The sequence below is a fragment of the Chlorocebus sabaeus genome, chromosome 1, assembly GCF_047675955.1.
Source record: "Chlorocebus sabaeus isolate Y175 chromosome 1, mChlSab1.0.hap1, whole genome shotgun sequence".
In the NCBI taxonomy this organism is placed as follows: Eukaryota; Metazoa; Chordata; class Mammalia; order Primates; family Cercopithecidae; genus Chlorocebus; species Chlorocebus sabaeus.
The window spans coordinates 101,517,067-101,528,918 of NC_132904.1; the positions used below are offsets into that span (position 1 = coordinate 101,517,067).

The following is an 11,852-nucleotide window of genomic DNA, read 5'->3' on the forward strand; positions in this document are numbered from 1 at the left end:
AATCAAGAAGAAGCAGAGAAGATTTCAGAGTGCACTTAGAAACTTCTGGAGTTTTCTCACACAAATAACTTACTCTGTCTTTCTTTACTCTCTCTTTGATTACTGGAAGCTGAAAGAAAGGAATTAACTTTTTTCTGACTTGAAAACATCTAGAGAACATACTCTCCTTCAGTGTCTCTACACAAGGTCCAGTGATTCAAACTGTGCACAACCAAGAAGAGAAAGATTCAACATGCACCTGATTGGCTCACTTCCCTTTTGGTATGTCTGCCTGTCACACACGCAATAAATCAAGGGTTTTCTAAGACTTAACTCCCCAGCTTCTAGTCAGAAAAAGATCCCTGACTCACCAGCCGTAGTTAACAGCCTCTGTCTCTTTGCACAGCACTGGAAAGTGCCTCAGACCCAGAAATAGAAATCACCAGGTATTTCCTTATTGTTGGGCAGAGAGGGGGCATGTAATTACAGATTGTAAAGCTGCTGCTCAGAACTTCCAAGTTCATTGGCTGGAAGTGTCCTGTAGTCAGCAAATTGGCTTTCTAGTCCTGAACTCTAGTTTCTTCCCTTGGGGGAAAAAAGTGCAAATGACAAAACATCTTTCAGTGGGTTGACACCTCAGCCTGGTTTCCCTTTTTCTTTTCTCTTTTCATGGCCCCCAAACCTTCTTCTGTTCATCATTTTCTTCTCCTGATCAGTTGGCTTTTCTATCTCAGCTTTTCTAAAACACATGTCCTGAATGAGTAAAATTTAACTAGGCTCCTTGCATTTTCCCATAAGAATTAACCAAATAGTTTATATTTCATTGTTTGTTTTTTTTTCATTTCCATTGTTTTTTTTAGATTTAGGGATACACATGCCGGTGTGTTAAAAGAGTATATTATGTGATGCTGAGGTTTGGGGTATGATTTAACCCTTCACCTAGGTAGTGAGAATAGCACCCAGTATGTAGTTATTCAGCTCTTGCACTCCTCCTTCACTCCTTCCTCTAGTAGCTCCCTGTGTCTATTATTTCCATCTTTATGTCCATGTATGCCTAGTATTTTGCTACCACTTATAGGTCAGATCATGTGGTACTTGGTTTTCTGTTTCTGTGTTTCTGTCTATTCCAACTTTTTCTTTTTCCAATGAGGAGAATGAAGCCAAAGCAGCAATATGCCCTGCTGGAATACTAAATGTCTAAGTAGCTCAGGACTCCAACTCTTAGGCTTTTTCAGCTTCTGTGTATAAGACAGTTGGCCTGCAAGTAGTGTGAAAATTGGTTTTGCTTAGGGTAATGCTTAGGGTAATGGGCTCCAGTTGCATCCATGTTGCTGCAAAGAACAAGATTTGCATTTATATGTCTATGTACTTGGCAGATATGTAACACAATTCAATTTTTTTTTTATCCAATCCACTACTGATGGGTACCTGAGTTGATTCTATGATTTTGCTGTGGTGGATAGTGCTATAACAAACATCTGAAAGCATGTGTCTTATTGATAGTACAGTACATTTTTCTTTGGAAATTTAGCCAGTAATGGGATTGCTTGATCACATGATAGTTCTGTTTTTAGTTCTTTGGTAAATCTCCAAACTGCTTTTCACAAAGATGCAGTCACCACATTCCTGGACTTCAAGCTACTCAAGTCTACAGTAACCCCACAGCATGGTAATGGTACAAAAAACAGAAACATAGACCAATGGAACAGAATAGAGAACTCCAAAAGAATACCACACACCTGTAACCAACTGATATTTAACAAAGCCAAGAACAACAACAAAAAAGAAATGAGGAAATGATCATCTATTCAATAAATGTATTTTCTGTTTAAACTATGCTGAGGAATTAAGATGGTGTCTTCCCCTCCACATCTCCCTGTCTTTTTACCCTTTGATTGGAGATCTTTCTGAAGTAATCTCTTTACTCCCAGGAATGCTTTCCTTCCACTGCCTAAGAGAGCCTTAACAGTTAATTTCTACTGAGGTTGACAATTCACTTCTGCTTGTTGATATTCTCTGAGCAAAGATTGATCAGAGATGTAGTCTCAGGTTGTAGTAGAAGATGCATGATAACACAGAAAACACATGCCCAGACCAACAGTTAATAAAAGGCAAAAAAAAAAGAAACTGTAATTTGTTCAACTATGATGGTTTTTAAAAGGTCAAATATTCACTTTGATTTAATAGGTTAGAGATTAGAAAAGGTTCATATTTGCAAGTGAAACGGTAGTTCTTCCAATCCTCCCTAAATCTTAGCATCCCTGAATGAATGATTTCACCCCAAACTCGTTTTATCTGCACCATACAGGGATTTCACTGTGCACACCATGCATCCTAGAGTTTCTTCAGGGTGTCATGCACCATCTGCCAAGTGCTTCATTTTTGATGGCCGTCTTACCTTTTCAAGGAGTCCGTGAACTACTGAGGGTCTAGAGTTAATAAAAAATTTACTTTCTCTTTCTTAAATACCTTAACAAAGGGTAGAAATCTGCAGGTTCTGTTCATGGATATGTCAGTAGTAAACTGTGGGATTTGAGAAAAGTTCCTTATTAAACTGCACAGTCGCTGTCATAACTGTATGTCTTCTCCCCATCTCTCCTGTTGAGCTCTAACTTTTTTGAAGTTGGGTATCTATGGTAATTTGTATCTGCACCCGTAAAGCAGAAAGCACAGAAAATGGTTTTTTGAATGAAAAAATGGTGCCAATGGCCAGTTCAGGTCTCATAAATGAAGTCTAACATTCTAAATTCAACATTCCCTCTGATTTCCAACCTCATTTCTCCAGTGTGGAAGAAAACTGATGACGCATTTTTATTTTTATACCAGATGTATTAAAATGTTGAAACAGACTATTAGTAAAAAGACATAATTCCAAAATCCATTACAGAATGAAGAAACTCTTGGTTTCCTCTGGGAAAAAGAAAAACACGAAAGAGAATTTTGCTAAAAGAAATATAAGTTATAAAGTTATACCACCAATGGGAACATACACAATCTTAAAAGGAAAGGCCACATGTTATTTTAAAACATTACCCTGCTGAGGTGAAGAGGAGAAACATCTAAAAGTCAGCCTTCATAGACTTATGCCCCTTATAGGTCAGTATCAACTGACCCTCAAGGGTCTAAAAGAAAAACTTTGGGAGAAGAGCAACGTGCTCTACACTGACAAGAAGAAAGGCATTACTTCAGTATTTTCTGTATATTATACCACGGATTGATGATCCCTTATCCAAAATGCATGCTACCAGAAGTATTTCAAATTACAGATATTTTTGTATATTTGGAATATCTGCATTATACTAACTGGTTTAGCATCCTTAATCCAAAAACCTAAAATTTGAAATGATTCTATAGCATTTCCTTTGAATATCATGTGGGCGTTCACACAGTTTTGGATTTTAGAGGATTTCAAATTTCAAATTTTTGGATTAAAAATTCTCAGCCTGTAGACGCAGAGTTCTTGACTAAAATGGACATTTAGTACACTTTCCTAAATCTTCCCACACTCCCAATATACCTGCGCACAGACATTCATACAGCTTCCTTATTTTAATGGCCTGGGAAGAGGTAGAAACGTCTTGTCGAAGTCACTCTTTCAGTGCTGGGCATCTGTGCTTTATCATCTGGCTGCTCCAATGAAAGTCGAACCTAAAAGAGAAAGGAAAATCTGGAGACCTGTTTTTTCTGAAAAGTTTGATGACTCATGCCAAAAAGACTACAACAAATATAGCAAAATAAGTGACGAAAACAAAAAGTACTTGTATCTACAACAAGTATAGCCATGTGCTTATCTAAGCATTGAATGACCCTCCTTGGAGCTTTTAAAATCTGTGGTTGGGCATCATAATCAAGAGGGACACAGGCAAATTAGAGTCCACTCATTTGTCTCTGCAGGGCAGGAGGAAGGTGAAACTAAATCTTTGTTTTATTGATGCTATGAGTCTCAACAGATTGGATCTGACTCCCGGCTTGTTCGCTCTGCAAAGAACTGTAAAACTCTTTTGGAAATAAGGATATTATTGGAAGATAAACATGTCTGGACCTGCTTTCTATGCTTCCAATTGCAATAGCCAAGCATTCAGGGAAGTAGAGTGAAAATAGCATCCGCTAGAGCCCTACCTTGCAGAAAATTTCTTCCACATAACAGGAACAGGCATATTCTTGCAAATGTTCAATGAGTCTCATAATAAAAACAGAGCCCTTTGTGGGATGTCTCCAAGAAACACTATCTGTTGATAAAGCACATTTCAAATCTCAAAACTAGATCTTGCCTGAAGAAAGAGAAGAAACCCTAGTGCTTCTGCTCCAGGTGAGGCATGTTGTGGAATTCATCTATTTTCCATACACTTCATTGTAATTTTTAGTGAATGTTTTCAAGGTACAGTGAGTATATTTTTACTGATTCTCTAGAAAGTGCAGTATATGGTACAGGTATTAACATGGCATAGTCCCTGAGTTCAAACAGTTGTAAACTTACTAGAGAGTTAGAAAAAGGAAGAATGGGGTAGAAGAAAGGAATTGGGATTTGGAAAAGAGCTATATACAGAGCTATATAGAGAACTGTGAGTGTCATGTGGAATGCTGGGACCAAAGGATATTAAAGAACAGTTAGGTCTAATGTTAAATTCTACTATATGTATTGAGGCTGGAAATGTATGTTTTTTGTGTGTGTCTCATTGTTTTTGATCATTGAAAAAGTATTATTGAGGTCTGCACCAGGACATGTTCAAAACAATATAGAACCAAGCTTCTTCTGATAGAAGATATCTCAGTGTACAAAATATTTTAGAAAATTTAACTGCTTGAGCAGATGCAGGGCCTTTGGGCCAGAGGCAACCAAGAGAATGTGAGTGCTCTCAGGAAACTGCCATTCAAGATGACTGAAAGCATTCAAGTGATTTTTATTTAAAGTTTGTTAAGAAAAGTAACAGAATTAAGTTATAAAATAAAAACATTTTAAATAATACCAGTTCTTAATGTGTACTTCATTCTGTGTCATGTGCAATATTTCACATATATCAATTTATTTAATCCATAGAAAAATGATATTTATGTTCATATGTATTAGTGAGCAATTCAAGGAAAGTCCAGGGAGGAACTAGTGGAGCTAGTTTACAAAGTAGTAAATGACTAGGTCAATCAATAAGATCAAGATTCTTACTGCAAAGCATACCTTAAAATAATGCATATATATTCTGTTTTATATACTTCATGCTTCTAGGTAAAACCTACTTTAATTTAGGGGCCCAAAGTACCTTGTTTGCTGTTCTACTTTCTGAACCCTGCTCCTACCCTTCTCCTATGAATACTTGATGTCGGGCCCAATGGGTCCATTGAGTGGTCTCAACATGGTGGACCTTTTCTATGCAGAGTCAGATTCTAATGTATTACAGCACAGATCGACTTCCATTTAATTCTCTGTTATTGCTCACATTTCTAAAATATTTTGCAACATAGAGGAGCTCATGAATTACCAACTTAATAAAAAGATATGCTTACTTGCTCTCTGTGGATAAAGGAAATTGTGTGTATAACTTGGAACAAAGCTGTAGTTTGTGTTCAAAAATTTTATCTAAAGTTTCGAACAGCTATCTAGCGTCTAGTGGGTGGTTGTTAGTTTTTGTATTGGTAACCCCCACCAAGATATTATGTCTAGAAGAAACCTGTTACCTGATGTTGAAGAGCAGAAAGCAATAAAATCCTTCTCTATCTGAGCTTTCTTAATAGCATCATCCTCAAAATCTCCTGGAGTTGGTGAAGATATATTTTTGGAGGCTCATACTGAATCTTTACCAACACCACACCATGGTTCTCTGAAAAGACAGATATGGTTTGTTACTACTACCAATGGCTGAGAAGAAAATGTTCTCCTCTTAGCCCTGTTCAATCATATTTGTCAATGTATCTGCTCTATCATTAATTCACATGCACACAGACACATACATCCAAGTAACAATCTTTTCTACAATTCTTATTTCTTCTAAACCTCAAACAAATTTTAAAAACAAGCAAGCATCAAAGTCTCAGGATTGAAAATGAAACAAATATCTACCAACCCATCAAACAATTCACAGAAGCCTCAAGATGAGTGCTGACAATATGTGTTCTTTGACACTAAAAAACAGACATAAACTGAAAATTCCTGGATGCATACAGATGAGGACAGTATTCGAATGTCTGGTGTTCTCATAGACATCAGCACTCACCACCACGGCAGGCCTGGATGATGATCACCTTCGGTTTGTCCTGCAAACTTGGGCAGTTCCTGGTATTCAACATTTTAAAGATTGCATTGAGTTGTAATACATCTGGGACTTGCTCAGAGTATTTCTTCCCACAAATGCCTTCCTGAAAACCATGAGACATGAACACCAGGAAGGTGCTGTCAGAGGTCTCGTGCTCTTGGCGGCGAGCAAATGCCTCCAGCTCTGTAGTCATTTCCTGAAAGAGACCATACCGCTGATTTTGGACTATGTGATTAATTCTCATGGCGCCTTGGAAAGTCAATAAATAAATACTTAAGGATTTCTTAAGGAATTCCATAACAAACAATGGGGTGCCAAAAAAACTTTTAGTCTTAATTTTGAGAAAGGTGAAGGAAGGTGCCATAGGAAGTCATTCAGAGTTATCTTGTAGAGAGAATGTGGTATTACTGAGTGAAAAAAAAATTCACCACTAAGTTAAACCAGGCTCGTGCTGAATGACTCTGATGTTTCAAGAGAACATGTAGCATACAGCACCCTCCTATGGGAAGTTTATATTTTAGATAATCAAAAGATTATATCCCTTGGTCCTACAACCAAGCTTTCTAATATTGTTTAGTTACACAAAGGGCGTGACCGTTGTCTCTATAGTATAATAGACCTTACCGAAGCAGCGAGATTTCTTTTCACATCCACCTTGTACCCCAGATTTTGTAGCAGCGTTGTTATGCCTATGATGTCAACCTCAGCTCCCGTTCTTTTAGAAAGACTGTCAAACTCTTCATTGCAGATAATGAGAGCAAGACGTGTGCGACTTGACTTGTCCATTATTGGATAAATCTGTAGGAAATGCAGTTTGGATGAGTAGCCTTATTCTCTGTAACTTAATATTCACCTGCTAAGTTTATGACCGTTTTCCCTTTCTTAGACCTATCAGGATACCAAATCCCATGGACTGTACATTGAAAATGGGGAACGGAATTGAGTGTTACTTGGAGAATAGGCATAGAAACTGCAAAGGCCCAGATGGCAGGTGAGCTACTGACTTCATTGTTCTTGATAGGTGGGATTTTGAAAAATGCACACGCTCTAAAGCAAGAATGACTGAATTCTAAAACTGGTTGTCCAATTTCTGATTGTTTTTCTTTGGGCAAAATATTTAACAGCCCCATGTCTCAGCTTCTAGATCTCTAAGATGGATTATTTTAAGGTTACACATTATATATTATCATGTCCAAATGCTTAGAACACTGCCCACTCTTAGTGACCATTCAATAGTTACCATTGTTGATGTTATTTATGCAGGAATTGGATCCGATTTGGAACTCTTTCTATAAACCTGGGATTCTTAGATACAGGAATTTTTTTTTTTTTTTAATGTAAGGAAAGCAGAAGTATGATTCTCCATTGATAACAGCTGTAATAAAAAGCCACTGCATTTCATAATTGCCTCAAGTATATCTTTCACCACACTCTATCCTTGTGTTCTGAGCATGGCACCTCTGTCGACTTTTCTTTCCATATCCTTTTAGCTTTGTCTAGGGAGCAAAGCTTGACGCTACTTCCTGAGCCTGAGGATGTAGGCATAGCAGGGTTGCCCCACACTGGCACTGCCTGAGGAGCTGCAAGAGTCAAAGAACATCATGAACATTGGCATCCCTCTTTGTTTCGCTTTGTGTTTCTTACAGCCTCACCTAAGGATGAAGTCACAAAAGTGGAAATGCATTCTTAGGAAGACAATCCTGATCTTTCACCGCTGAGTAATTTCACTGCTAATGGAATACTTTCCAGCCAGAAATTTCCTGGTGTGCAATACAGGGATCTCCTTTCATATTTTAGGATCAGTATTTTCACAAGTATTTTAGATAAAAATCTAGAAAGGAAGCTTTTCAAGGCCATGCATGAAAAAATGCTCAGAAAACAATCAAATGTGTGAAATAAAATAGTTAGAATATAAATTTATTTCAAAAGATTTGAACCATAGAATAAAATTTAATGGGATGAGGTCTTAATTAAATCTACCAAAAAATTTTAAGGGATATGATTATCTTTTTATTTATTTACTTAATAGACATGGTAGTAAGCACTAGGAATATTTTTTAATGAACATTTGTTCTGTCCTACAGGATCTCTTCCTACTATGCATATGTATGGAAGGAGGAGATTATTAAATATTCCAACTAGAATGATAAATGCTAAAATCAAGGTGCACACTAGATGAATTCATAGCACTAAACATTCATTGCACAGACATAGTAGGAAATGTTTTCACAGAGTTCATATGGAAAAATCCTTGAGGTTTTTATTTCATCACAGTTTCAACACCATCCAACAATGTGATGCACTTGTTAAAGAAATTAATGTAATCTTTGTTTCAAGATAGAAATAAGTTTTCTAGATTTGTAGAGTGTTTTTCAGAAAACATTAACTCAAGAATATAATATTTAATTTTGAAAACAAGCTTGAGAAACTGTTATACAATCAGATAAATAAAGGCAGCATGAAGTGTGGTGACATGGGCAAGAAATAATTAGAATGGATATATTGGAGAAAACTATAAAATAATAATTTCATACAAGGAATGTTTTGTTTCTTCATAAACAAGAATGAAAACGATATAAAAAAACTAAGTAGAAATATATGGGTTATTTTTGAGGCAATTTTTCTTAGTGAAAATACAGTTTTTGGTTATATAGTGAGTATCCCATGCTGTAAAATATTTAGGAAAACATTCATGAGTTAATCAACCTTAATACATTCAATAGAGTAATACCTGAACTTGATTTAAAATTTTTTCATTCTTAGCTTCCAAATTGCTTTTAAAAATACATTTTTTTTTAAGAGGGCCCTTGATGAATAGGGGTTTTTTAATGAAATAGAAGTAGAAACAGAGACACGGTTCCAAATTTGGGAGAAGAATGCATTACACTTGGCCATGGCTTGAATATTGGAGGTGCTTGACATGAAAGGGGCCAAGATGAGTTTCAATTTCCTGCTTTGAACAACTAGTGATGGTGACACCAACAACTGAGTTACACAAAACTGGAGGAGAAGCAGGGTGGGGAAGAACGGCATGTTCAGCTCTGATATTGTTTAGATAAGGGTTCTCTAAGAGATGTGAAGGAATATTTCAGGAGGCGTAAATAATGAAGCATGGTACTTATTTGGTGTTTAAGATTTGAGATAGAGATTCAGAATTTTTAATGTAAACATAGTGAAGCTGTGGGGACAGTTTCTACAAAAGTAGAATAGATTACAAAAAGAAAATTACATGATCAATCTATGGGAATTCTCCATAGCCCCTTTAACTGTGGATCGTCCTACAACATTAATGTCAAGGAAGATAGTGTTCAGATAATGTTCTTTCTTTAAAAACAGCATTACCTAGGAAGAAAGGCAGTACTGCTTGAGAGTCTTGTGTAGTAAGGTGATTTCCAGATGTCGGACATAGAAAAAGAAGAAGGACACTGAAATAGTCACTTATCATCTCTGGAAAACTTTACCCTAATGCTTACAACACTCCCCACTAAAGATTCATCCCAGAACTCTGACTGAACGACATTAAATAATGTTCAAGATGTTCTTTAATTTAGAGAGTGGTGGGGGGTATAAAATGAAAAAGACATTGCCAGAAAAATGTGATATTTAATACACATAGATGAAAACATAAACTTCTCCCATGTCTGCTTAGACAGTTATAAGCCTCCCCTAACTGTTAGAAAAAAGGCTTTTGCTTTCAAAGAACATCTGCCTCTGAAATGGCTTTAGGAAGTGCCACAGAGACCAGTGACTAGGAGTCCACCAGAACTCTCATCCTCACCATGTGGTAGGTCCAAGGGATCACAAGAATGGGCCAGCTCATTTCCTGTGCACTGCATCAGGCCCTAAGGGGGCTGCAGGTGGAGGCAGTCCAGGTCTTACAGCATGATCTGCAGCCTGGTAACAGGCAAGTGGGTGATCTCACTCCAAAGAAAATACAAGGAGGCAACTGGAGGAAAGAGTCAACTTGAAATCCTTACTTTTCTAAAATCATTCATTGTATTCTCTGAGTGTATCACCATCTCTGAAATATAATTTATTTTTCGTGGATGGCAATGTTTTGGAGAGAATTTATAAAATGTATTTAATTATAGACCTTAAAGCTTCATGTCACACAACTACATAAGTGCCAGGGATACCCTGGACTCAAAAACACTAAATCAATCTAATATTGTGCCTCACCAGGAACAGTGGAAAATAGAGTGTGAAGTTTTTTAGATAGTTCTTATGACCTTCAAGAAATTAGCTACCACGTACTCAGAACAGGAAATCAACTTTAAACAGAAGAGGGCCACTGAAGACAAAGGAACAGAAACGAAGCAGAGTCAAGGGACATGCAATAGGGCCTCTGCTACAGAAATATGGCCCAAAGGCAGAGATAAGAAAGTTTTTGCAACTTTACATCACTAGTAAAGACATCACAAGGTAGGTACAATGATAGCCCCTAGGTGAACTTGCGTGTCAGGCACTGATCCTTACCTGCTGAGAGTACTAGCGTCCATGCCCGTTACCTGTTTTCTTCACAAATATATGTGATGCAAATTTGGCATGCCAGAGTCCCTTTCTGAATAACGGTGTCAAGCAAAGCTCGGGCCTTAGCTATAACTGTAGCATTTTCATGTTGTACTTCCTCCACCTCTTCCTGGTTCAGCACTCTTGTCTATAATAATTCATCCAGTAAGCCATTCATTGTACCTTTACCCAGTGAATGGATAAACAGCTCTCTCTTTTCCGTCGGGACTTTGTCTGTTTGGAGCACAAGGATTTCTCACATCATGAAAACAGCCTCATAGTCCTCTCAGGTCATCAACAGAAAGTGACCTCATTTAGATTTCATCAGTGAAATGTCCTTCTTACTGTATCGCTGTCCTACTTGTTTCCCTCAATAGTCCCCATACATGTGGATGGAGTGGCCTGAAGACTGAGCTTACCATTTCCACATTAGTCCCTGGAAAGCAGAGATCATCCTCTTTGCCTGTGTTTATTTAACTCTGAATAATAAAGTAATGAAGCAGAAATAGCCCATTTCATTTAGAAGCCACTGCTGCTAGTACTCCTCCTGTGCCAATTCTGTACCCTCTGTCAGACTTTCAACATGTAAGTAAGAGTTTAATTAAGATTGCGAAATGACAGCAGGCTGCCCCTAAAGTCTCAGTTCCCTTCTGGGGTTGCCTTTCCTTTCTAAAGGCTGCAAGAATCTGCTAGTTCCTTCTCTCCTCCCTCTCCTCCCTCTCCTTCACTTCTGCTCATGTAAACTTCCATAGATACTAATTACGGCTTCCAGAAGAGCTAGTGCCTTCCACAACTCTTTCTTCCCAGGGATCTGTTCTTGGAACAGTAAAAGACTCACCGGCCATAACTTTTCTTTCCTACTTTTCTTGTATGGGCTAAAACTCAGCAAATGCTGAGGGATTTTGTCACCACCAGGCTTGCCTTGCAAGAGGTCCTGAAAGACATACTAGGCATGCAAAGGAACATCTGTTATCACTATAAAAGTTTTGTGGCCACTACAAAAACCCACTAAATTGCACAGGCCAATGACACTATGAAGCAACTACATTAACAAGTCTGCAAAATTAACCAGCCAACATCATGATGACAGGATCAAATTCACACATACCAATATTACCC

The 11,852-nt window shown here is 37.6% G+C and overlaps 1 pseudogene; it reads right to left on the bottom strand.

Annotated features, from left to right (window-relative positions):
* Positions 1-3,528: 3,528 nt before the first annotated feature.
* Positions 3,529-11,578, bottom strand: LOC103248933 (caspase-1-like; annotated as a pseudogene).
* Positions 11,579-11,852: the final 274 nt, after the last annotated feature.